Source organism: Puma concolor, chromosome C2, assembly GCF_028749965.1.
Source record: "Puma concolor isolate L17-30 chromosome C2, mPumCon1.1.hap2, whole genome shotgun sequence".
Lineage (NCBI taxonomy): Eukaryota > Metazoa > Chordata > Mammalia > Carnivora > Felidae > Puma > Puma concolor.
Window position 1 is genome coordinate 70,273,424 of NC_141675.1, and position 27,235 is coordinate 70,300,658.

At 41.5% G+C, this 27,235-nt stretch overlaps 2 long non-coding RNA genes across 4 annotated transcripts in view; one reads left to right on the top strand and one right to left on the bottom strand.

The window, feature by feature from the left end:
- The window catches only part of LOC147577309 (uncharacterized), a 34,338-nt gene extending 9,055 nt beyond the window's left edge, over positions 1 to 25,283 (bottom strand). Inside the window, exon 1 of the long non-coding RNA XR_015255798.1 lies at positions 25,057 to 25,283. This is a non-coding gene — a long non-coding RNA (uncharacterized LOC147577309). The remainder of the gene's footprint in view (positions 1 to 25,056) is intronic.
- LOC147577308 (uncharacterized) overlaps positions 1 to 27,235 on the top strand; it is a 433,319-nt gene that overhangs the window by 210,483 nt on the left and 195,601 nt on the right. The gene's annotated exons all lie outside the window — the stretch shown is intronic.

Genomic DNA, 27,235 nt, shown 5'->3' on the forward strand with positions numbered 1-27,235 from the left:
GCCTGGAGCCTGCTTCCGATTCTGTGTCTCCCTCTCTCTCTGTACCTCTCCTGCTCATGCTCTGTCTCTCAAAAATAAACATTAAAAACATTTTTTAAAATACTTGGAACACCAGAGGATGTGTATCACATTTTGGGGAAACTACATTATGCCGCTTTCTTTAGACCGGACCAATGTGCTGCTAGGCTACCGACCAGTTGCTATTCACTGGTGGTCTTCTCTTCCTGCCCTTGGTCGAATTTCACTGGTCCTAACTGGTTCTGCTAATGTACTCATCCCAAGGCAAATGGTGGATCAAAGGGATGCTACCTCCCCTTCTCATCTTCCATGAGGAGTTGGGGTGTCTGACATGTTCTGCACGGGACTGTCCAGTCTTTGGATCAAGCATGTCAGGCTTTTAGAGTCAAGAACAGTGGCTTTGGCTCTTTTAGGAGCAGCTCACAGAATAACAGTGTAACAGAACTTGTAGTGTCTCTGTTGAGGAGATGGGGACCCTCCTAGGACTACTTTATTTTGCTTTATGGTGTGGGCCCTAGTTAGACCTCTGAATGCTGTCAGTCACACACTTGCCCATAAAACATTGATCTGCTAGAAAGTCTCTCGGGGAAAAATTAATATCCCTTCACCTCTGTGCTATAAATGGATGACACTTTCACTATGCTGGTGCTATCTACAGCCTGAGAAAAACCTGGAAAGCAGAAAACTTGCCTCCTATACAGATAGAATGCTGAGCTAGGAATGAACAGGTCTTTATTCTCCTCTTTCCTGGGCCTCTATTTACTCTTCTATGACAATACCTTCCTCATGGGGCTACTCCATTGTGCCCGGAATGTGCAAAAGCACATAGTCCATTAAAATCTTTATACCATGGTAGTTACTGTGATACATCTAGGTATAAAATAAGGGGGTCAGAGCAATGAACTTTGCGCTTTTTCCACCCCCAGGATACTGTGACTCTGTCAAGGAGGGAGGGGGACAGAGGATTCTGAGCACATAACCTGGGCTTCTTTGGTAAGCTGAGTAAGTTAGATGGATGGTAGCATCCTTTATTTCTATTAAGTTTTCGAAGCTTGTTTGTGATATTTGGTAGTTGTATTGAGGCAGAAATGGAGGAATGAAGTAACGTCAAGAATGCATCAGTCATCCTCCCCCTGAGCAAAACTGAAGGAAACCAGTGTGGCCAGGAAGGGCAAAGACACCAGGGGTAATCACCAAATATCTAGGTCATTGTTCCCCCAAATCCCCAAAAGGTGCTGGAACAATAGGGTGGTCTGATCCAATTATCACAAGATTCCATATTCTGATGAGATGGAAAGGAGGAGGAGTCATTTGATCTTTATGTATATTCATCTTGTCGGGGGAGATTTGACTTTAGTATCATGTTAACCCTGAACAGCTCCCCAACTTTGGTGATGATTTAAATCATTGTTCTATGATTTTTCTAATAGCTATATTTATGTGCACTGCATTTTAATAGAGAAACTATCCCCAATCCTTACAGTAATGCTGTGGGGTGGACAATATCACTTCAATTTTACTGGTGAGAAGACCAGGGTGGGAAGGTTCAGCCATACTCCTGAGATTGGCTATTTAATAAGTGCCAGACCATGGGGTTGAGTCTGTTTGACTCAAACTCAATTCTGTTGTTGCATGCTAGTTTTGTCTTCACTCAGTAGTAACTCTTCCTGAGGCGTTACAAGGTTTAAAAGCCTGGCATTTCTTTTCTTTTTTTAAGTGGGCCCTATGTCCAATGTGGAGCTTGACCTCATGACTCAGATCAAGAGTCACATGCTCTACCAACTGAGCTAGCCAGGTGCCTCTAAATCTGGCATTTCTTGAGGTCAAACCTTGACAGAACATTAAGAGAAGGAAAAAAAATATGCCACTGAATAAGAAGCTGGAAGCTTATTACATTAGTTATCCATATGATTTTGGAAATCACTTATCTAATTAGTCATTATTAGTCGTTTCTATGGAAACAACTCTATCTTATTACTCAAAATAGGCACCCAGTTATATGCTTATTTCTGCACAATCCAGACATCAGCACCTGACAGTTCTGACAATAGAAGGAGGAATTCCTGTTTTTTTTTTTTTATTATTTTTTTTATTTTTAGTTGGGACATCTATTGGCTACAGAGTCCTATCTTTGTTAATACTCCTAATGGACCTCTCAGGCTCAGTCCTCGTCAGTTTCACAGATGTAGCGCAGTGGTCCTCCGATGTGGCCACACACTGGAGTCACCTGGAAGTGGCCATCTATTCACAGACCATCAGAATCCCTGATGGTGTCTCCAGGTGTCTCCAATGGACATGTAACTGGCTCTTAAGTTGCAAGTATTTCTAGGAGCACACACACACACACACACACACACACACACACACACACACACTTCTCTCTCCACAGGCTTGCCAGAACATGAAACTGTGATTATCAAACCAAGTTGCTCCTTTAGAATCACCCAGGGTGGGGGGAAGGGGTTCAAAACAGACTGATGCCTGGGCCATCTTCACCGGATTTTTTATTAAATGGTCCCTGGAGGAGGCTGTTCAGACCTCAGTATTTTTAAAAGCTGTCCCCCACACCCACGTCCCCAGGTTATGCTATCATACAACCAGGTTTTGAGCCACTGAGTCAGACCTACTAAGCTTGGCAGGAGGCCGAAGGCTCAAGTTTATTATGTTTACATTAGTTTCCAGTAAGGCCTGATGCTTTTCATCAGACATCTTCCTGGTTGAGACATTAAGAGCTGAATAGTGAAAAACTCAATTTAAATAAGATTTTCCAGGGTCATAGGGCTGAACATCTTGCCAGCCTGAGTTACAGAATACTGGTGCTAGCAATTACCGAAGAAGTGGCATAGGGGTTATCTGTGACAGTGGGGAATTCTAGTTTCGTTGCTCTGTTTGGCCTGGTTTCTCCAATCTGAAGCCTTCTTTCCCTCATGGAAATGAAGGGTTTTAAAACAATGAATCAACGGCCATATCACATTATAATGGAATACTGAAAATATTCAAGTCGCTTAATAGATTAAAACAACCATGCTTGTATTAACTAGTCAATGGGAAGCCGCTATCTGTAATTTAAATTCCTACCCATTATTTTGACCTGGTGGTGATTATGCTTTTTAGTGAGCTTGTTGATTCCCTCTCCTTTCTCAGATCGGAATAGCGCTGCGTCCGCAGTGGCCCCTTCACCATGATGAGAAAGAACTTTTCTAGACTCAGAAATTCCTAACTTAAACTTAAAATGTTTACTGCAATGCTGCCAGGCCCACATTTTGTATCACCATTGCTTTAGGATAATATAATTCGGATAGAAATTATCTTTTGCACACGGCCATCAATTTTTGCTACTACTTTTTTTGCTCTCTTGACAATCTGGTCAGTGGGCTGTGGAAAAGTGCTTTTACTTGATTACTTACACTGTTGATAATCACTGTGGGTTTTGGCACAGCTAAGGCATTATTTCACAGACCTGCATTGCAATGGGGAATGGGTGTAACTTTAAAATACTGCCAAAGTTCCTGTGGCTTTAGCCGACACCAAGGAATGTACAAACTCAAACATGATTCTAATGACACTTCATTCTTTTATGGTGGTTTGCCTTGGGCCAGTCCACATACTGGGACAAAATAAACAAACATGGGTTGGTGGAGCAGAGCTCCCCTGCTGCTTTCAGGGCCCCCCCCTGCTGTGGAGGCCTTCAGGAACAGCCTGTGTGTCCAACTTAATTGCCAGGACACTCAGCCTTCCCCTGGGAACCTTGGGTCTGAAAGGAAGAAAACATTAAAAAAAAAAATTTAAAAACCTATGGTGCCACTGTGCTATCTTCCAAAGGGAAGGAGATCCAATACTACTGTATGAACGTTTTGTTTGCATCCAAATGTTGGTAAAGAAATGAAAAGAACAGAGACCTGTAGTGTGGCAGATAACTTTTGGAAGTGACCGCATAAGAAAGGAGAAGGATGTATGGAAGGAGAGAGCTGTATTAAATGACTGAGGAACACTCTTTTTTTCTGACTCCTTTGCTCAATTTTTTTATTTACTTATTTTCAACATTTCAAACAAATCAGGTGTGCACAGTTGAATGCTCTTGGGGAAAATAATGACTCTGATTAGCTTAAAACCACTTCCAGCAGGTAACCCAAGGACTAGAATTGGTTTATTAAAAAGAAATATTAACAAAGGTGTCAGTTATAAACAACACCTGACTTGCTGGGACCTAAACTAAGGTCTCTAAGTCCTTTCACAAAGTCATTGAACAACTGTCAGATATGTGAACAAGGTTCAGACACTTGAGAACTATGACCTGGAGGTCCTCTGTCCCTGTTACTCCACTGAGCCACCTGCCATGGCAGACTACACAGTCATTCTAGAAAACCACATTACCCAGTTTTGAGGCTCTTTCTAGCATGTGTTCAGAATGATCACAGTTTTTCTAGTTCAAGTATCACTTATTCCTCATGGCTTTTGGTCTTGATATCCCATCCTACAGTCCCCACCATACACCAAGTCACTAACATTAGAAATTGTCATTATTGGGGCGCCTGGGTGGCGCAGTCGGTTAAGCGGCTGACTTCAGCCAGGTCACGATCTCGCGGTCCGTGAGTTCGAGCCCCGCGTCGGGCTCTGGGCTGATGGCTCAGAGCCTGGAGCCTGTTTCTGATTCTGTGTCTCCCTCTCTCTCTGACCCTCCCCCGTTCATGCTCTGTCTCTCTCTGTCCCAAAAAAATAAATAAACGTTAAAAAAAAAAATTAAAAAAAAAAAAAGAAATTGTCATTATTGTAGTTATGAGCCCAGCTGATCTACCTCTGACGTGCCTCATGGACCCTTGTCCATTGCTCTCTTAGCCACAGGCTTTGATCATTATATCTTCCCTCTCCTTGAACAGCTAAGGAGCCTTTTAGTTCATCCTCCCACACATCCATTCTTTGCTGATCTTCGCCTAAACCCAGACATCAGATAACTTCATTAGGATATCCAAGCTTTTCCATGGTACCTCAATTATGTTCAAATTCCTTATTTTCTTTCCTACTCCATGACCTCCCAATTGCTGCAGCGGACTCTTCTTCCTCAACTCACATACCTTGACTCTTCTTGGCTCAAGCTCTTTTGGGCTATCTTCTTCCTTCTGCTGGCATAGGTACCATCCTTCCATGTTTAGAGATGTTTTCTCCTGCTGTTTCTTCTGCCTACAACTAACTTCCTCTCTTTCTCCGGCTATTGTTGTTCACTCCTCTTTCAAGACCCAGAGCAAATGTTCCTGTTCAGAAGTTTTTTCTGCCTTGAGAGATGGACTACTCCTTCCTTCATCCCTTTAACACTTACTTTGTCTATTATCATATTCCCCTCCAGGTCCCCAAATTCCACAAATAGTTGTGCACTCATGTGGTTTTAACGTGAACTCCCAGGGGGAGTTCTGCTTATTCACCCTTATCTTCCTGATATTTAATGCTGTGTCTGTCCGTGCTAGATGAAGGTTGTATTGAGGACTGAGTAGCCCAGGTATTTATGGTATTCTGCGTAGTATTCATGGGAAGTGCTGGAGATGTTGTAATGAAGATTGTGGCCCAATTCCCTATCAGGTCTTCCCTTGTGCATTACACGGATTGATCTACAGGTTTCTTGAGTTTGGGGACAGCTTGAAAGTTGGGGGAATAAACCAAGAAGTAGACAATGATTTCCTTCCTGCACTGTCTGCTCAGGCTGGCCTCTTCATCCACTTGTGCAATCCCTTCCTTCCGCTAGCCTCGCCTTTGCTCCTGTCTCTGAAGCACCCCAGCCACTCCAAAGGCCAGCTCACTTTGGACCTTCTACAGCAAGCCTTCCCTGTGCTGTCCAGTCTGGGTCTTGTTTTTTTGCTGTCTCTCAAAAGGATTTTAGGATCTCTTTTTCACTGTTCGGCATTTTATTTTATATAGTGAGTACTGTTTGCTAATTATTTGACTTGGTAAATTTTTTTCCTGCTCAATTCAACTGAATGCTACTTCATTGTAACTTAATGTTTTCAGCAGAAGCATTCCAATGTCTCTCCTGGAGGCCATGGTTCTGCCATACCAGGTGTATAATAACTCTAAGCAAGTTTTACAAACTGCGTAAACCTCAAATATAAAGTGGAGAAAAGAACTGTACCTATGTTATGGCATGTAGAAGAAAAATATATTTGAAACATTTTGTGTTTGACAAATGTCTTCATATGTGATGGTTATTATTAGGAACAGTTTTAATCAAAGCCTGTTGAAATTGATTTATCTTCTACCCAAAGTCTGTGTAAGTAATGATGGATACTTTGAGGTCTTTATCATCTTGCTGGAGAATTGTGATAATTAGTTTGGCAAAAAGTTTCCTATTGCTGGATAATTGTGACGAATAGTTGGGCAAAAAGTAATGCCTGACAATGGTTCTTGGAAGTCTTCTCCGGAATGATTGCAGAATGGCTGATGCAGACACTGGAGTTGTGGTCTGTTCAGGGATGTCTTGGGGCCCAAATGAACTGCAAGAGCTTATGAATTGTCCCAAAACACACAAATAAAATGTGATTCATTAGATATTAACTAGTAAACTCGGTGTAGTTTTAGTGCCGTCATACCCAGACTGTAAGGTCATTGAAATACATCTGAGGCGTTTCTCCTGAAGGATGGCTACTTGTTCCTCTGCCCAAAGAAAAAATAAAAACCACAACTCTATCTCAGCACAATAACCTGGGAAATATTTGTTTTAAAACCATTCTGTTTGCTTTCTTAATTCCTCCTATCTCCTCCCAGAAAATCTGAATTAACCAGGCAAAAATCCATTGCTGGCATTTAGGAAAAGCAGTATAATTCTTCTATCTTTCACAGACTTTGCTCGCTGGGCCAGAAGCCCGGCTCATTTGGACACAGCTGTACTCTGAACTTACGTCGCTAGTTAACATTTCCACTCCTAGGCATTCATTTGGCTTATTTGTTCCAGAAAGCTTTCTGTTCCGTGATTAAATGTTTCACTGTGCTGTACCCACAGATCCATAACCTAGTTCAGTGGCTGAGTTTTCTAGGCTGTAACTTAAAGAGCCAGTGATCTATTAAAAGCCTTCCCCCCCCCCGCCCCCATAATTAGATATGAGGTTGGCCCTATACACAATTTCATTGTAGGTTGAGTTTTAGTCTTGGGCCCTAAATTTCCAAGGTTCTTTCTACCCCCAGGGAGCCGAATCAGTAGGGTTTATCGGATATCCCATTCTTAATCTGGGTAGCTATATCCTGATCCTTATTAAGGCATTGATAGATCATTATGGGTTAGCTATTTACATCTGAAGTTTGTAGGCCTGAAATTTGGAAATATTTTAAGACCCTAGAGGATAAAATAATGACAGGATGACCTGGAAAAATTAGGTTTTATCATAGCATCAATTTTTACCAATTATAATATTTGGGGCAACAGGCTTTGATTTTTATTTCCCAAACTGAATTGGTCTTGTGGAGATCTGTACTTACTGGAGGCTTCTGTTGGTGTGTTTCCACAAAGAATGACCAAGCGTCAACTAGTTGCTTATTGATTTGTAATTGGTCCCTGATTAAAACCCAGGCCACATAGAAGGAATAAATCTGCCCAGAGGAAAATGGTTAAGTGCTGGTGTCACTTACTGTAGGGTGATATGGGAAAATAGGAGCCCGGACAGCACAGGAGCCCACATTGATAACTATTTCTTGTGCCGGTTAGATAGCTGCCATGTCCCCTCATGTGTGTGTAAGTGAATATTAACTCTATTTCATTGAGGTCAACACTGATGCTCTTCTTCTGTTGACCTTGTGTATCTCCCTTCTCCTCCATGCCCCAACTTTCTTTATAAAATTCAGAGTATGGGACAGATGATTTCCAAGGCTCTCCCCTATATGATCCTTGCTGGATACCAGGACAACTTCTGTCCAGTTCACCGGAGACGCTTGAGAGGTGAGGAGAAGCTTGCATCTGAAGGACAACTGGGTCAGGGACATCTGAGGTGGTGGAGTGGCTGGGGATCTGAGCCATGTGGCAGGCTGCTCTGTCAACATCTTGCTGAGGCCAAACAAACCTGCTCAGGGCTGGGGCCTTGAATTAGGAAGGGTGGGTCCTGAGAGCTCTTGCTATGACACATAGCTCTTCAGATCACTGGTTCCTTAGGTCCTGTTACCACTTGCTCCTTCACCTCCTCTGGTCTCTTCTCAGGCACGCCCAACCAGTGCCTGGGTCAGCAGTTGAGCTCTGTGAATCTGGCCGCCCTTCCACAGGGATTAAAGGGCCACTCACTCTGTGGCCACTGTGGTGATCAGTGCATTCTCCAGGATGGCCGTGCACAGGAAATACACTCTTACGATAGAGACTATTCCAGTGTGGCCATACCTATGGAATATTGGTAATGAAGGAAATGGAAGGCATGGCATATTAATATATGTCATAACATCTTTAAGGGATGAGAAAAACATCTAATTAGCTTGCACCTATTTGGAATGATTCCAAAAGTTCTGTATTACCTTTCATACAGCATTGTCCGGGAGCCTGGCCAGAATTATCCTCCTATATTGTGAAGTAGAGTGTTTTATCTCTCGATTGTGAACTGCTGTGGGAGGCACTTGGTTATATCTTCTCAGGAATCTAATAGCACTGTTCAGGAGAACTTTTGGTGATAACGGAAAGGTTCTATGTCTAGCCACTAGCCTCATGTGGTTACTGAGTGCCTTGAAATATGGCTAGTGTGACTTGAATTGGATTTTTAATTTATTGAATGTTAATTAGCTATATGTGGCTATTGGCTACCATATGAGGCAGTACAGATCTGGAATACCATTGCACGGATTAGTGGAGGTAGACCCAACATTGTACATTGAGTTGAATTGAACTTTCCCATCCTTCAAGGCACTCACCAAAATGTACTTTTGCCATGTGTTTTTCAAATGTTTGACATAATTTATTTTCAGTAATTCTAGATTTTTTATTCTTAAGATATTGCAAACAAAAACTTATTCTACACCTGGATCTAAACAGCTGCTATTGCTAGAGCAGTGCTTCAGGGGTCTGGGACTTGAGGGGAAAAAAAATCCTACAATGATGCATAATAGTTCTGCTGTTCCCATAAATATACTTTATTATAGATCCTCTCTGCCTCCATAGTGCTTTCTAGATCATTTCCCAGTGCAAGTAGGCAACTGGATATTTCACGAATATTTCCACTTTCTCTCAGCTGATGGGGAAGAAAGAGAGAAGCGCTTGCCAGTGGGAGATGTCTGGCTTTGAATTCCAGTCTGTGACATTGGAAAAATCACTTAATTCGTCAACTTTTCTCACTTATTAAATGAGAATAATAATTCTTTTAGCTTTAACTACCTTTGAGTTGATAAGGATCTTGGGATGGAAGTGTCTGCAAGTCTTCCTCAGCTGTAAAACACTGCACAAATATTTATGGCTATTGTTATTTTTATCTCAACAAAGACTAGAGCATTTGTATTGGCCCTTATGGCCTATTTTTCCATTCCTGAAATCAATCCTTCATTTACTGCCTGTGATATATGAAGACTTCTCACTGAAAGTATTCAGGATCTTGATGTACTATATTGTAACCTCATAAGCAGGAACTGGCATGTAAGTGCCAATCTGAATGGGATGGAGCTGATCTCGGCATAGTAGATTGGCCACAGGAAGCCAACTTTCCTGTGACAGCAGAAAATTGGAGTTCACACTCTATCTCTATTGGCTTGATGATATATGTGTTTCCTGAGATAGGGAGAAATCCTGGTTCTGCTCCTACCTATAGGACAGATTCATTGCATGACTTGGAAAATTCATTTAGTCTCTCTCTATATAGATTCCCCAGAAGGGATATTAAGTTTGTGATAGCAATTTTTGATCTCTGTCAGGTGATTATGTCTGGATTTCTTGATAGGCTTTTAAATTTCTTGAAGATAGGGGCACACCTAATTCTTCATTCTTTCTGGAAGCTGCTCTTTGAATCAATTGTTCAGAAGTGCAGTACACTGATAGAGAGGTGGCTAACTCACACCACATGCTGAAGCACAGAGAAAATGCACCGCCTTTTATTTTTCTATAGCTGACCTGATCTTTCACTTGGACTTTTAATCTTTTGGGTAATGAGGTATGTGTTGGTTATCAGTTGCTGCATAACAAATTACCTTAAAGTTTAGCAGCTTAAAACAAGAAACATTTAGCATCTTATGATTCCTAGGTTGGGAATCTGGGTGTGGCTTTGCTTGGTCCTCTGGCTCAGCGTCTCTCAGGAGGCTGCATTCAAGATGCCATCTAGGGCTAGATTTAGGGCAACCAGTTCAGGATTCCTCAAGACTGAGCAGTTTCCTGGGATATGGAACTGCTAACAGTGGGAAAGTCCTTGGAAAACTGGGGCGAATTGGTTACTTTAGCTGGGTCTAGGATGAGGGACACTGTTCCAAACTCATCCCTGTCATGTGGTAGGATCTAGTTCCTTTTGAATTGTTAGACACAGGGCTTCAGTTCTTCTCTGGTTCTTGGCCAGAGCCTCCTTCAGTTCCTTTCCACCCAGACTTCTCCATTTGGCAGCTTCTTCTTTTTTTTTTTTTTTTTTAATGTTTATTTACTTTTGAGAGAGAGACAAGCACAAGTGGGGGAGGAGCAGAGAGAGAGGGAGACACAGAATCCGAAGCAGGCTCCAGGCTCTGAGCTGTCAGCACAGAGCCCAACATGGGGCTCGAACTCACCGGCTGTGGGATCATGACCTGAGCCGAAGTCGGACACCCAACTGACTGAGCCACCCAGGCACCCCATCCATTTGGCAGCTTCTAACATTGTAGCTTATTTCATCAGAACAAACAAAGGAGAGGGGAAGAGAGGTGAGCAAATGGCAAACCAGAGTCTCTTTCAAACCTGAACTCTGAAGTCACATCCTGACACTTGTGCTGTGTTCTATTTGTTAGAAGCAAGTTCCTAGGTCCAAACCATACTGAAGGGGAGTGGATTATATGAGGGCATAAACACTAGGAGGTACTAGGCATGTAAGGTATACACTACTAGGAGGTAGGGATCATTGGGAGGCATCTCAGAAACTGTCTACCACAAGGAGAGAAAAAAACAAAAGAAAACAAAACTTAGCCCAATTTGGCAAAGGTGGGCAACAGAATCTTATGGATAATCAGTTAGAATTTCAGATTTCCCTCTGTTCCTTTTATGAGGTGGTTTCTCTGTGTATGGCAAGAGGACTGTCTACTGACCCATGGCCGTGGGAAAGAGGCACGTCAGACCCACATGTGTACTGCTCTGGCCTCTCTGTTCTCCGCAGTGGTGTCTCTTCTGTACCTGCTGACCATTTGCCCTGCTGCTCAGTAGCCAAAGCTACTGGACTTGTGGACTTGTGCTCCATAATCTCTGGGTTCATTTGGGCTTGGCTGTCCTCTCTGCTTATTTGGTGTCCCTTCTATGCTTGAGGAGAGGCTGTTCCCCCCCACCTGACCCTCTAGCCCCACAGGCTCCCCCGTGATGCCCCACAATGACCCTCTGGTAAGCTCTCTACCCAGTACCATCAGATATAGCCTGTTTCCTTTCTCAGAGCATATGGAAGTCTCTACATACTTCTGACCTCATGTGATGGCTGAGGGAGCCTCTGGGGGCTGAATTAAGTCTCCCCTGCCACATTGTATGACCAGTGTCCCTCTGAAGCAGCTATTCCATGGCAGCTTGTTCTAAGTACCAAACCTCTCCATTTGGCTCTCCTGTCACCTGGTGTTAACCCTATTCAAGGCTTATACGGGGTCGGGGTCAGAGAGGGAGAGAGTGAACAGGCTCTTCCTTCCTGAGGCACCTGGTGAGACTCTGGTCAGCCAGCACTGATTCTTACTGTGCTAAATGAGGCAAAGACAGCTTGGAGTGTCCTTTTTCTCTCTACCCAGAGCTTGGCTTTCATGACTGTTATCTTGATGTAGATTTGTAAAAGTCAGATTTATGACTAAAACATGATCAATGGCCTCTTATTCTTTGCAGCAGTATGCCTTTTGGCTAAGCTGGGAGCCTGAGGCTGTGAAGGAGCATAATTTAAGGAGAAAACGAAAATATATCTATTAAAAATGCCAAAAATACTATCCTCATTACATGCATTGGTTTTCACAGCTGCAGATGACTTCCTGTGGTGACCAACAGCCCAGGCTTGGGGGTTTAAAGAACTACTCATTCTAGTGGGACCAAGACAGTCCTGCTAGAAATGGAAGAATTATTGAAAAGATGCTTTTCTAGTGGCACTATGAATCCAGTATTTTCCTGCCAAAGCCTATGATTTTCCAGGGGTTAACCGGGAGTAACCCCACATACTGAGAACTGGAATCGTGTTGTGTGGATATGGCGGAGGAGGGTGGAGGCACCCATTAAGGGCACAAGGACAGAAAGTGAAATGTAGTGTGCAGGGGGAAATAGAAATAAAGTACAAAATGTACATTGTGGGAATAAAATGGTTAAATAGTTCCCTTCTCCCCAGCCCTCAGAAGCAGCTGCATCCAGGAGGGAAGTTTGCCATGGAAACACAGGAAGTATCAGATCTGGGCAACAAGGGAAGCTTTTCTTATAGGATCCAAACTGGAAGTAGCTTGCTTCTCACCAAAAGCCTGGGGCTATACAACGTGTCTCTCGTCTCTTTACAGTGGCACCGGGGTGTGGGGACTGCGGTGCTATTTACGGCAGCAAGCAGTCAGAGATGGCAGTTAGCAGAACATATTTGGAGAGAGCAACCTTTGACAAATGGAACTGATGAGGAATTTGAATTGAAAGTAAGCTTTGAGGGGCGCCTGGGTGGCTCAGTCAATTGAGCAACTGACGCTTGGTCTCGGCTCAGGTCGTGATCTCACGGTTTGTGGATTCGAGCCCCACGTCGGGCTCTGCGCTCACAGTGTGGAGCCTGCTCGGGATTCTCTCCCTCTCTCTTTCTCTCTCTGCCCCTCCCCTGCTTGCACATGGGCTCTCTCTCTTTCTCAAAATAAATAAACTTAAAAAAAAGTGACCTTTGAGTAATTTACATGTATATAGAAGGGTGGCATTACATAACTCGTATTAAGTCTTAACACAGGAGAGTGGCCACTTAGCCCAGACAGAGATGTGGACAGAGGGACTCATCCTTGGGCAAGAAAAGACCCAGATCTGAAAGACAGAGGAATGACATGGAAACCGGACCATGGCAGAGATACTCCCCTCAGCCATATCTGGCTGATGGTTTTTAAAAATTTCTTAGTGACCAGGGGTTATAAATTGTCATCAGCACTACACTAAATGTTATTTGCTGTTTAGTATATATTTAAGTCAGCTTAAGTCATTGGCATGTAAATTATATATAGTTTCTTTTTCCACATGGGATCTGAGTCCTTCTCAATGGATTTTTTTCCTTATGAAGTGTGTAAAGACCCTAACTGATAACGTTACATACGTTTGCTTCAGTTGGAGGATCTAAACAATGGAATTGGGGTGTCCAGACTGGACAAGGCAGGGCAACAGCTGCCTTTAGGAAAAGCAGCTAACTCAAGCTAATGCCCACCCAGATGTACCATGACTTATAGGAGCAGAGGACAAAGGGCAAGAGATGAGAAAAGGACCTAAAATCAGAAGGGAGGAACTGCAGAAGAGAGCACGTAACCAGTAGCGTGACTGTGTTAGGTCAGGAGAGTCTCTAAAACTGTGGACAGATCTGAGAAGAAAGGGCTGTGTAAGTTGCATGTGTTTTTGCTTTTGGCTGAAGAAAGAAGGAAAGATTGAGTGAGGAGGAAGGATGAATTGTGGTAGGGGCAAAAGGGCATCTGTTCTATACTGGCCCCGAAGACTAATGTGCAAGCCCTCTGAAGAAGAGAAATTGCTAGCAAACGCAGAAGAAACTGTTTTTATGTGACCCAAGTGGAATGGTGCCGGAGCATCCTCCCCCATGATAAACTGATTATTGCACTTCTCAGGCATCCTGAGAAATTGCTGTTAGAGTCTCATTAGGAGATAGCCTTTCCCTGGGGGAGCACCTATAGCCAAAGGAGTGATGAGGTGCTGAGGCGCTGGTGAGTTCATAGTGATGATGACTTCCTGGGGCTATCCACTGCGGAAGGGTCTGGATTAGAAGAGAAGAAGCCTAAAGTGGGTATCGTGTGGTGATGAATCTGTAAGCATTCATGAGATCCCACCTGGGAACTTCTACTTCTAGGGAGGTGAAAGTTCCCACAGAGCTGTGTAAGAATGTGGAGGCAGGTGTCAGAGATGTTTTGCTTATTTTTATTAATATGCCCCTTCTGTACCAGGTTCTAGAAGTATATTGTCCCCATTTCAGTAGTTAAGAAACTGAGGCTTAGCGAACTTAAGTCATTTGTTTACTGCATCAGAACAAAATGTATTAGAGCCAAGGTTTAAGCCTGTGTTTATCTGCCTCCAAAGATTATTCATGTTATTACTATGCTGTGTGAGTTCCATTATGCTCCTATTGCCAATATGATCCCAGAAGCAGTTGAAATATAAGAGGAAACTTAAGGGGGACAAGCCTTTAAGTCCTGTGCCAGATACGTCAGAGATGATGGCCAGATCAATTAGACAGGTAACGGCATCCTGAAAAGTGGTTCCAGGTAGAGACTGAAATGATGTCCTGTTATGGGATGAAGAACTCTTTGTCTAAACTAAGCTCCCGTATGGGTAAGTTTACTAACGGTTGTTGGTATGAGCAAGTGGTTAGGCATTGCATGTGTTAAGGGTGGGCTTTGGCTCACCAGTGGTTGTGTTATCTTGGCTAAGTTGCTTAACTTGCCTAAATTCCATTTTCCATCTCCAAGATGAAGAACATGAAAGCATCTGTTTTGTAGGATTATTGTGAGAATTTACCACAAATACATACTGTGGCAGATTGTATTTCCAAAGATGGCCACACCAATATACATATCCCAATCCCACATGCATTTCTTAAATTGTGACTGACATTCTCCCACTGAAAGCTGAGGTCTCTCTTCTCTCTTGTTGAATATGGGCAGACTTGACCTCTCTGATCAATAGATGTGGCAGAAGTGATGCTAGGTGACTTCCAAGGCTAGGTCATAAAAAGGTTACAGCTTCCATCTGTTCTCTCTCTCTCGGGACACTTGCCCTTTGAGCTCAGCTACCATGCTGTGATGAAGCACAAACTAACTCCACATGGTATGGTCAATGTGGAGAGCCATCAAGGCCCCCGGCTGAGAGCCACCACCAGACATTAGTGAAGAAGCTTTCAGATAATTCCAGCTCCCAGCCTATGAGGCTTCCATCTGAGGCTTCAGACATCATAGAGTGGAGACCAGCTGTCCCCACTGTGCCTCATCCAAATTTCTGACCCATAGTATTAGTGAGCATGATTCATTGCTGTTTTACACCACTGAATTTGGGGGTAATTTGTTATGCATCCATAGCAACTGGAACAGATTTTGATACCATGTAAATAATACAAAAGTATAAGATAGCCAGGAAATTTATGTAACTCATTTCATTTATTTAATATGCATTGCCAGACCAAGCAGACTCCATCAAGAGTCAATCCTAGAATTTAACAACTTACTAACCAGACTGTCTGTAAAATAGAATCAAAATGTAGAGGCACAGTGATACTTTATATTGACAGATTAAACATGGTCCCTGTCCCTTTCAGCCTTTGACACAGGAAGCAAACTTTAGTTTACTGGCCTCTAACAGATATTTTAAAAGAGCTCTCATTGATTCACTTTGAACAGAAGTTCTCCTGTTCAGGAATGAGGAAATTCTAAAAGGTTGCTCTAATAGGGTAGTCAAGCTTAGCTCTTGTGTTATAGGAGTTCAGAGTAAAGCTCTATAGATGGACTTAATGTGGGGTTTTTACATCCTTAGTCTCAAGTGAGGTTTGTTAATGCATTTGCATAGGCTTAGCATAGAGGCATATAGTGGTCGTAGAGTATACTGAGATGTGTTTGCTGCTGCTTACAGCTGTTGAGATATGATGAAGTGTGTGCATACCTAAGGGAAATATCAATAACAGTGGGGATGAAACAAAGAAACCAGTAACCAATTCTGGCATCTGTGGAAGTGCGTTAAGAAACGCGGTTCAGGGATAGAACCCTGCGAGGGCCTGGTAGGTTGGCCCACGCCCAGGTGCTGTGCAAACACATGGCAGCTATACCACCCTTGGAGGAGAACTAAGTACTGTGAGAAGGCTGGGCAGACATAGAAAGGCATTGCATAACTGCCAAGAACCCTGATGGTCTAAGAGTTTTTAGCCTGTCTCCAAGGTGAGACTGCCAGTTTCATGGCGGCTGCAGAACTGACTCCTGAGTCAAAGGCACAGGACCATATATTACTCCAAGCAATAGCATTAACCAGAGAATCAGCATTTTTCATTACCAGTCCCCAACTCCTAATTCTCAGAGGGCATCTTAAAGAGGCCAGATGATACCCACAAACACAGTGGATTTGTTACACAAGAACCTTGAACTTTGGTGACCTGAATTTTGTATATGTGCAGCCAGCACACTTGAGCTTTGCCCTAGAGAGACCTTTTCTTTATTATATTAGATAGTAGGCATGCCTGCCCTTTGTTTCACAGGGAAATACTACCTCTATCTTCTGAGTCTGTAAGCAAACCAGCTCTTTGTTCTGGAGGGAGATACAATATCTACATTTCAAGGCTTTTTGCTATATGAATATACTTGAAAAGACAGTTCAGAACAAAGGACACTTAGTATCTCTGCTCAAAAAATGTGCAGAAATAGTGAGAGATACATGGAAAACTTTTTCCTAACAGTGACTCCCAGTCTTCAGAAGATCCAAAGAAATTATGGAACAACCATTATGGCTTGACCAGTGCTTGAAGGTCAATGACCTCTGTATGCATCAGGGAAATTAGAAATAAATGTGTACCATAATTTGGATTTGCATATTTTTTCCTCCAGACTATAACTAGCAGTTATCCTTATTGCTGGGGTAGCAAGACAACTTTAAAAACTTCAATTTCCCTTTGGTTCAAGTCTGTCTGTCTTTTCTGGATTTGGTGGCAATTGAGACTCTGAGCAGCATAATTCACCATGACCCTGAAACATTGGGTAATTATTCTTTAAGTTTATGCAAGAGGAAATTTGCCCCATGGCTGGTATGAAGGAAAAGAACCTCAAGTGACAGGTTAGTGGCGAATGCAGAAAGATCGTAAGAAAAGCAGAGTTCTGAGATCAGCTTACAAGAATGAAGAGACCTCCTTGGGCCTCAGCTACTTTGGATTAGAAAGGTGTTGCTCACTCATTGCTTTCAGATCCATTCTCTACTTATTTATGGCTCTGCTCTGTTAGTTGGCTGTACCCCTTGTGAAAAAGAAACTAGACAAACTGCTTACTGGCCCAGGGAGATGGCAAGAAAGATTGTCTTTGGCCTGAGCCCTTGCTGGGAAAACAAACAAAAACCAAAAACCAAACCTCCTTGACAAACTATATACCCATAGGTGTTGAGTCTAAATTATACCATCTGTGCAGTCTAGAAATCGTGATAGTGAGAAGTTTCATTAAATTGATCTCTGGTTAATAAGCTACCAGCGACTTCTGGAGAAGCAAATGCAAAGCCACTAAGAAGGACAATATTCACAGCCAGGTTGCAAAGGATTCTGAAAGATTTTGACTGAAGATGAACTCACATCATAAAATTCTAAAACAGACAAGGTAAGAGTTCACCTTTTATAAGCAATAACTTGATCGTAGAACATTGGGATAGACAATAACATAATTTCGCTTCAAGTAATTAGATTAAGAAAAAGAAGCTATAAGGAAAGAGTAAGACAAGAGAAACAGGAAGACTTGAAAACAACCAAGTGGTTGAATTGGGCTGTTGGCCAAGATGGAGTAGCCTCCTTCTCTTAGTGATTACAACTAATACTCTGGACAAAACACAAAAAGCATTTACCTGAGAACCCTAAAAATTTAGCAAGAACAGATGATACAAGGGAGTCAAAATGTGAAGAAGTGGTCCATATGGAAATGAAGTTCCAATTATTTCCCCTTTTTAAATTCTCCAACTTGCCTTGAGATTGGGCCCCAGTTGCAGAGTTGTAGCTGCAGCTTAAACTCTAAGAAAAAGCACATCTTTCAGGCTAGCAGGCCAGAAAACGGGGCGCTAGAGAGTGGGGACTGCCAGAGAAAAAGCTGAAGAAAGGGGGTCCTACTTATATGTTTGAACCCGAGAAAGTTCCAGCTTCATGCTGCGCCTGTGCAGGCATGGGACACACCCAGAGCAGTCTGGCAAAGTCTTTGAAAACCCAACTGGTAGTGGAACCATTGCCCAGGGCAGGGGAGACAGGCTTGAACTAGGCCTCACTGGGTCCTTTGCCTGCGAAAACAAAGGAAAAATAAAAATTCTCCAGAAGACTTTAGCAGGACCTAAAATCTTATAATACTCAAAATGTCCATACAATTCAAAGTTATACAACATAGCAAAAACAATAGCCATCAGGAAAAGGTGGCCAATTCACAAGGAACAAAGACCCCACGCTGAGCCAGAGTTTGGAATCAAAGACTTCAATTTGCTATTACTATGTTCCATATCAAGATGAAAACGTTAATGGAAAGATGGAATTTCTACACAGGGAAATAGGCGAACATAACAGAGACCAAAGAAATTTTGGGAATGAAAAATAAAATATCATTACAAAAAATTGCCTAGATAGCTCAGTGCAGAATGCAGATGACCAACGAAAGAGTTAGCTAGTAGAAAGGTAGATCAGTAATACTTTTTCTGAACAACAGAGCAAAAATAAATAGAGTGGAGTCTTAGGGACATTGGAGATAATAGCCAAATGTCTATTTTTGTGATTTGAGTTCCTGAAGGAAAGAAAAAGACTGATACAGGAAAAAAAAAAAAATACTCAATGACTGAAAACTTCCCAAATTTGGTGAGAGACACAACTTGACAGATTGAAGAATCTAAGCAAAACCCAAATAAGATAAACTCAAAGAAAACTGAACCCAGACACTGCATCATTAAATTGCTACAAACCAAAAATAAGAAAAAAATCTTGAAATAACACATTACATATAGGGGGGACAAGAATGTGAATTACTGAAGGTTTCTGTCATTAGAGAGGTCAGAAGACAGTGGAACTATGTTTAAAGTGCTTGGGGAGAGAAAACTATAAACTCAGAATTTTGTATTCCATAAAAACAGATTAGGAAGGAAGGCAAAACTAAGAAATTATTACCATCAGACCTGTCCAAAAGAAATACAGTTAATTAGGCTGAGAAAAAATGATACTAAAGGGAAACTTGAAACTTTAGTAATTAAAGAATAAAAATGGTAAATATCAAAGGCTGTATTTTCCTTTTAGATTGTTTAAATTGTGACCGTTGAGAGCAACATTTTTGGGTTTTAGTCCATATAGATGTCATGCATTATGACAGCTAGAACATAAAAGGAAGAGGCAGAGGGACCTGTATGGTTATAAGGTTTTTCTCTATATATATTTTTAAATGTTTGTTTATTTATTTTGAGACAGAGGGATAGGGAGCAAGCAGGGGAGGGGCAGAGAGAGAGAATCTCAAGCAGGCTCTGCACTGTCAGCATGGAGCCCAACGTGGGGCTTGAACTCACAAACCATGAGATCATGACCTGAGCCAAATCGGACACTTACCTGACTGAGCCACCCAGGCGCCCCAGATTTCTATATTTAACTTGTAGTGATAAAATGTGAAATTAGACTGTAAAAATTAGAAATGCATTTTGTTATCCCCAGGGCCACTATGACAACAAAATAATGCAAAACCAGTATAGCTAAAACGGTGACACAGTTTAAATGGAATACTATAAAACCTTAAAACCCACAAAATCCAAATCTCCCAGAATTGCACAAAATAGTTACAGAAATTGAAATCCAGTGCATGATTTAATGAGCTGGCTAAAGTCCATTAAAGAAAAAAAAAAAAAGCTGAAAGCCAAATATGAGAAAATTGCCCTGTAGCAACTTTACTAGATAGGTCTCCTGAGGCAAGGGAAACAAAAGCAAAACTATAACTATTGGGACTTCATCAAAACAAAAAGCTCTGCACAGCAAAGGCTAACAAAACGAAAAGGCAACCTATGGAATGGGAGAAGATATTTCCAAACGACATGTTTGGTGAAGAGTTAATATCCAAAATATATAAAGAACTTCTCACACTCAACAGCCAAAAAACAAATAATCCTATTAAAAATGGGCAGGGGTACCTGGGTGGCTCAGTCGGTTAAGTGCCCAACTTTGGCTTAGGTCATATCTCGAGGTTCATGACTTTGAGTCCCACATCAGGCTCTCTGTCAGCACAGAGCCTACTTTGGATCCTCTGTCTTCCTCTCTCTCTCTCTCTCTCTCTCTCTCTCTCTCTCTCTCTGTTCCTCCCTTGCCTCAAAAGTAAATATTAAAAAAAGTGGGTAGAAGACATGAATAGACGTTTTTCCAAAGAAGACATAGAGATGACCAACAGACATGAAAAGATGCTCAACATCATTCACCATTAGGGAAACACAACCCCAAAGCACAGCAAGATATCATTTCACACCTGTCAGAATGGCTAAAATCAAAAACCTAAGAAACAACAGGTGTTGGTGAGGATGAGGAGAAAGGGGAACCCTTTTACACTGCTGATGGAAATGAAACTGGTGCAGCCACTCTGGAAAACAGTGTGGAGATTCCTCAGAAAGTTAGAGAACTACCCTATAATCCAGCAATTGCACTGCTAGGTATTTACTCAAAGAATACAAAAATACTAATTCAAAGGGATACATGCACCCTAATGTTTATAGCAGCATTATCAACAATAGCCAAATTATGGAAACAGTGCAAGTGTCCATCAACTGATGAATGGATAAAGAAGATCTGGTGTGTGTGTGTGTGTGTGTGTGTGTGTGCGCGCGCGTGCGCACATACACACAATGGAATATGACCCGGCCATAAATTTAAAAGAATGAAATCTTACTGTTCAAGAAACAGACTTCTAACTATAGAGGACAAACTGACGGTTACCAGAGGGGAGGTGGGTTGGGGGGATGAACATCACTTGCTGTGATGATCACCGGGTGTTGTGTTGAAGTGTTAAATCACTATATTGCACACCTGAAACGAATATAACACTGTATGTTAACTGGAATTAAAAACCTAAAAAAAGTTGCACCAAATGCAGCAGAGAGACTTAGAAAAATCAGTTGTATTGATAAGGAGAGGAAAAATTCTCTTGAAAGATTTTAAATCCTATGTAAAGGGAATTAATTGAATAACATAATCATTCGTCAGTTCTGTTCAGTTTCCTACGTATCAATTCACTGTTCACATTTAAAAAGATGTAAAATATTTGCCTCTGAACCTGGCTTCTCTGTGATAAGATTTCTTATGCATTTGTGCATTTGTACACACTAGAAGGTGACAAAATGACATTAGTGTTTGGCGGTCTGCTCTGATGTGTGAAGAAAAGTTTCCTCTGGTGCTTTCCAAGGTGCCTTCATTCTTGTGGGCACATATACACGTTGCCACTTATTTGAAGAAAGTGCTTCTGTAATTTCGGCATCTACCTGCTGTGAATTGCAAAATTCCTTGGTAACACTTTAAATTCATTCAGCAGCTCAAAGGACATGAATCACCAGGCTGACTCTGGAGCCCAGCCAAATTTTGGTGGGCTCAGAGAACCCTGCTCCCCTCTTGCCTTCTAGAGGGAGCTTCCTGCTGTGAAGCAGCAGGGGAGATCCTGGGCAGGACAGCATCGTGTGGATATTGGAGGAAGGGTGTGCTGCAAATGCCACTGATGGCAGACTCTGGCAGCGATGGGACCTGGGGGACTTGAGAGAATAAAAATTAGGCTGCTTGAGATGTTAGCAGGTTATATATGGTAGTCAGATAGGACGGACCTTATAAGAAATATAACCACTTTACCGTTTAGCTAGCTATGCCCTGATCTTCTCTTTCATTGTCTGAACAACCCTGAATGGCAGACAATATTGCCACGTGTTGTTGAGGAAGAAACCGAGGCTCAAGGAAAGATGAAGTCAGAATTCTGACCTAACTCTAAGGCCTTTCTGTTACTACTGAGCTGTTGCTTCTGTCTTTTTTTTTCTTTTAAATGTTTTTATTTATTTTGAGAGAGAGAGCATGTGTGTGAGTGGGGGGAGGGTGAGAGAGAGGGACTCCTGAGCAGGCTCCATGCTGTCAGCTCAGAGCCCACAAACTGAGATCGTGACCTGAGCCGAAATCAAGAGTTGGATGAGTAGTTGACTGAACCACCCGGGACCCCCTTGCCTATGTAATTCTTAACATTACTGATGACAGTGGATATCTGAATAATGTATTATCTATTCAAGGTGTTGGTGATGTACACATACACATATCTGCACTCACACCTTTAAATTATATCTATAACACAACATGGACCCCACCATGGTATAGGTCACAGGTTCACTTTGATGGAACATCTTCTTAAGTCCCTGTTATCCAGTAAAAGGAGGCTATGTCTGGCTTTAAAAAACAGGCGTAGATTATATTCATCACCCTTTATGGTAGTTAGACTTTTTAGGCAGGTTTTGTGTGTAGGCCCATTCTTGGCTTATTTATCAGGGTTCATTGTGTGTGTGTGTACACATACACGTACATACATATGCGCACGTACACACACACGATTGCTATTTCTGATTTTTATGAAGTTAAAATCTATCACCAGACAGCCGAAGTTAATTACTCACCCTAGAGACCTAGCAGGAGCATGCCAGTAGATGATCATAAATCTACCATCCTCCCGAGACAACCAGGCCTTGCTAGAGCTCAGTAGCTAGTGGATCAAGTCCTGGAGGGGCCTTGTGTACAAACATAGAATAGGGAGATGCCTACGTAGTTATTTTAGGAGATTCTGAAAGGCCAACTCTGCACTACAACACATTCCATTCAACAAATATGTACCTAATGAGCCCTATGTGTCAGGTACTGCGTCAGGCTCTAAGTGCACAGAGATGAAGGGGCTAAAGTTCATGACATCTCAGCTCTCCCCATCCAGATAGAAGGACCAGAAACAAAACAGTGGGGCTGTGGCAGTCAGAATTGTATGTAAAGCTCTGTGGGGACCTAGATGAGCACAAAACTAGTGCTGGGGGTGGGAAGGTGGGAAGAAAGAGCCAGGGAAAGCTGGCAGAAGTTACTGGAGTTGGAGTTAATGGTGGAATTGGAGTTCGCCCGGGTTATGAGAGCACAGGGCATTGTAGCCAGAGCCAAGTGTGGGGGCAGAGCAGAGCCAGTGACCTCTGCTCCTGGCCGGGTGAGCAGTGTGTGGCATGAGTATGGAGGCTTTGGGGAAGGGTGGGGTGGAAATGTGGAAGAAGAGGCCAGAAAGGTTCAGAAGGCCCCACATCACAGGGAATGTAGCTTTATTCTGTTGTCTATTGTTTGGGTGACCGTAAAACTTAATGTCCAAATTGAGACACTTTTGAGAGTTAAAGGAGATGCTGAAAATCATTGGAATTTAATTTTTTGGGTTTGTTGACCATCATACTGATTCTATTAAAGTTTTTAAAGTTTATTTATTTTGGGGGGTGCAGAGAGACAAGGGGAGAGAACCCCAAGCAGGCTCCACGCCTAGTGCAAAGCCGCACACTGGGCTTGATTTCCTCACCATGAGATCATGACCTGAGCTGAAGCCAAGAGTCAGATGCTTAACTGAGCCACCCAGGAGCCCCTATTAAACTTTTTGAAGAGAAAATGCTTTCTACAAACAAAAACCATCTTGTATGTTAAAGCAAAAAAGCAAAAATGAAAGCTAGGATGACAAAAATATGAGCAAAACAATTATTCTTGACATATAGTCTCATTTTAATCTGTTTTTTATTTATAACTATCTTTAATACCATGCTATTAGTATTTTTCTGAATATATTTTTCAATATTTTATTTTTAAGGTTTTAATAAAACAGTAATGTTTAAGCCTCTATTTTATGATACCGCGATTAGAATGTTTGATAACTTCAATGAACTCTTTTTTTTTTAATTGAGAAAATCCTCTCCCTGCAGGCACTGAGGAATGTTCAAAACACATTATGCTAAATGGAGGATGTTCTTAATTCAATTTTTTCATATTGAAATGTGTAAACATCTTGGGCGATTCCCCCCTCTATTCAGTGTACCTCCAACAAATATTTTTATAACAAAAATCAAATAAGTTGTCTGTTTATGATGTTTTCAAATTTTTGCCAAATATAAATGTTGCAAAATTACAGGCACTCTCAATTTTATTCCACTCCAGAATAGAATAAAAACTTACCTGATTAAAAATAGCTCTACCAAAGGATTCTCCCTACAAGTAATCTATTCTAAGGGACAATTATAGAATCTGAAAACTGAAACTTACATACCCTTTAAACTCTTGTCATTTCATTTTTTCACTACAGTTTTTCTGTTACTTTTAGAGGGGTAAGTTTTGATGACTTCCTTGTTGTAAGCTTTGTTTTTAGTAATCAAAAATCCCTAAAAGCTTTAAATAATTGTAACTATGTAGTAAGTATACATATATATAAAATTTGAGAACTAAAGTTCCCAAATACTATTGTGTTTTGAACAGTAGAGTACTACCGCTAGTTTTTACAAACTTGTGAATCACATGGGCACTACAACCAGTTCCAAGTAGAGCTCTGTATCATTCCTGTCTTTTAAATGTATTTCTTTAGATTTTTTTTTTTTTTACTACGATACTGGGCTCCATCAAAATTTCTGATTGTTTTACCACAACAAAAAAACAACTATTGGCAATGTTGAAAATTTTAACTGAATTTACAGTATCATTTGTAAAAATGTCAGCTGTTTCAACTATGCCAGCATGAACAATTTTATTTTGTAAGTTGATGAAGACAATTGAACCACTTTTGAATGAACTGACTTTCTATTTGAAGCTGTAGGCTCTGATGTAAAACTGTTATTTGAGGTTTTCTTCCACTGATGGAGATAGCACAATGACGATTGTCCCTTTATTTTCATACTTGCACAACACAGCTTGGAATTAAAAACGAGCAATATTAATTTAGAAGAGTCATTTGATCTCAATGAAAAGTCATGCTTTACCATGGGATATGGAAACTTACCTTCTCTGGCTGCACATGCTACGTTATCATGTTTGGGCACAATCTTTTTAACTTTTGGAGGGGTTGCTCGTGTTTCTTCACAACTTCTAGGCTTTCGGCTTTTCAGGTGGCTAGCGATACCAGTATCACACACAGTGGGTAGCAATTCTTGATAAATACTTGGCATGAGTTACTTTTTCATCATCCATTTTCTTGAAAAATGGAAATTCAGTCTTAATTTTTCTATATCCCCTTTAGCAGGGTTTCTCAGTCTCTCTTTTCTGCACCTATTCTCACTTATATTTAACTGATAATTTTCATGTTTCCACCTGACTAGCCAACTGTCTGTCTGGTAACTTCCTGCACTTTGAAAGAGGTGCCACTGGACTAGGAGTTAACTGATGCTACCCAAATGTATCAAAGTGCAGTTCGCTTCATGAATGAATGATCAGTGATGTGTGCTGTTCTTGGGAGATGTAACAAGTTGGCTCTTGAAGGGACTGGGAAGAGAGAGTTGGATTATCACTGGCTAGCCTCAATTTTATCAAATGTGTAAGAAATCTATTCATTGCCCATGCTTCTCGGCACTGGAAGAGTCTATGGCAGAAGCTGGAAGCATAAAGCAGAGGTCCAGTAAGCACAGCATGGCTTATTTTTATACAAGTATTAATATTTGTAAGAATGCATTAATATCCCTTTGGTAAAAAAGTAAAAATCCAGGACAAGTGCTAAACTGGATGGGATAGTAAGGACAAGAGCCAGAACTCAGGACTGTCTTGGACAAATGGGAACCTGTGGTCTCCTTAGCCAGAGGGTACTGCTACAAGCTTTAATCAAGGAAATGATGTAATCACATCTATATTTACAGGGATAAATTTGACTTCTGGCAATTAGTGGCGCAGGCGAGGTAGGAAGAAGTTGTAAAGAGATCTCATGTTAGAGATTTTGGCAGCAGTAAACTACTATCTGCTGTTAAATATTCTCTTGTAGTTAGTTAATTGTGTGATCCGTGTCATCTAAAAACTAGAGAATAGAGTTTCACAGAAATGTATCCCAGATAGAGTTTTAATAGGGCTTCAAAGAAAGGTGGTACTAGAGCATGTAGCATTCTTACGGAAGCTGAAAAAATGATCTGTGTCACAGATTACTAATTGGTCCCCAGTAACTACCATCTCCTTTCTTTGTAGTAGGATGTCAGGTTTTCAGCTGGGCACATGTTTCCTCAACCTCTCGTGCAGCTTGGTCTCTAAGCTCTGGCCAGTATATACCATCTGGAGTGTCATGTGCAATTCCCAAAGGTACCCTTGAAGGGAGGACAAATGCTCCCTCCCTTTTTCTTCCTTACCATCTGGAATGCAAAGATGGTGGTAGCCATCTTGGTCATGACTAGGGAGGTGGGGGCTAAGAATGGTGGAGCATTAAGAGGAAAAACATCAAAAGAGAAAGAGTTTGGGTCTTTGCCTTCTGTAGCCATTACACAAACCCTGGAAAGCTTCTTCTGTGCTGCTTCACATGAGAAAGAAATGAGGTTCTCACTTGTGTCATAGGGTGTGAGCCATTATCATTTTGAGTTGTCTTCCTCATCAACTGAATTTAGTTCTAACTGGTGTAAGGAGCTTACATAGTATAATGTTCACATATTAAAAAAAAAAAAAAAAAGTCCTGCAAGCCTTATTTGATCTTTAGGAAACTCTTTTAGGCAAGCAGAGCAGGTGAAAAACCACTTTGCCCAAGAAGAAAATTGAGGTTCATACATGATAAATAAGGGTCACACAGTCAGCTAGGGATAGGTCAGTATGTAATTTGAAGCCACCTCACTCCAAATTCAGTTGCCTTGTTAAATGTGGAATTGGCACAGTCCAGATAAGAGAGGGGACTTGTTAGGTTGAGAGATGGGGCTTGCAACATATCAGATCTATAAAAGTAAAAGCGTTCTCCTCCAAGTGATAACTTTAATGTTTTATCTACTTAACATACTACTGAATGAAAGTGTCTCTGTTGATATTGTCAGAGCTTAATTCAATATTTTGAGATCCTGAAGCAGAGCATCATGTCAGTGTAGACAAATGAGTATCTTATAATTTAAAATTTGAGGGTGATAAATTTTATCATGGAGAGTTTTGTTTATTTTTAAAGTAATCTTTTATTAATATGTACCCGTTAGAGTAGCAGTCACATTAATTTTTTACCTTGAGAGATT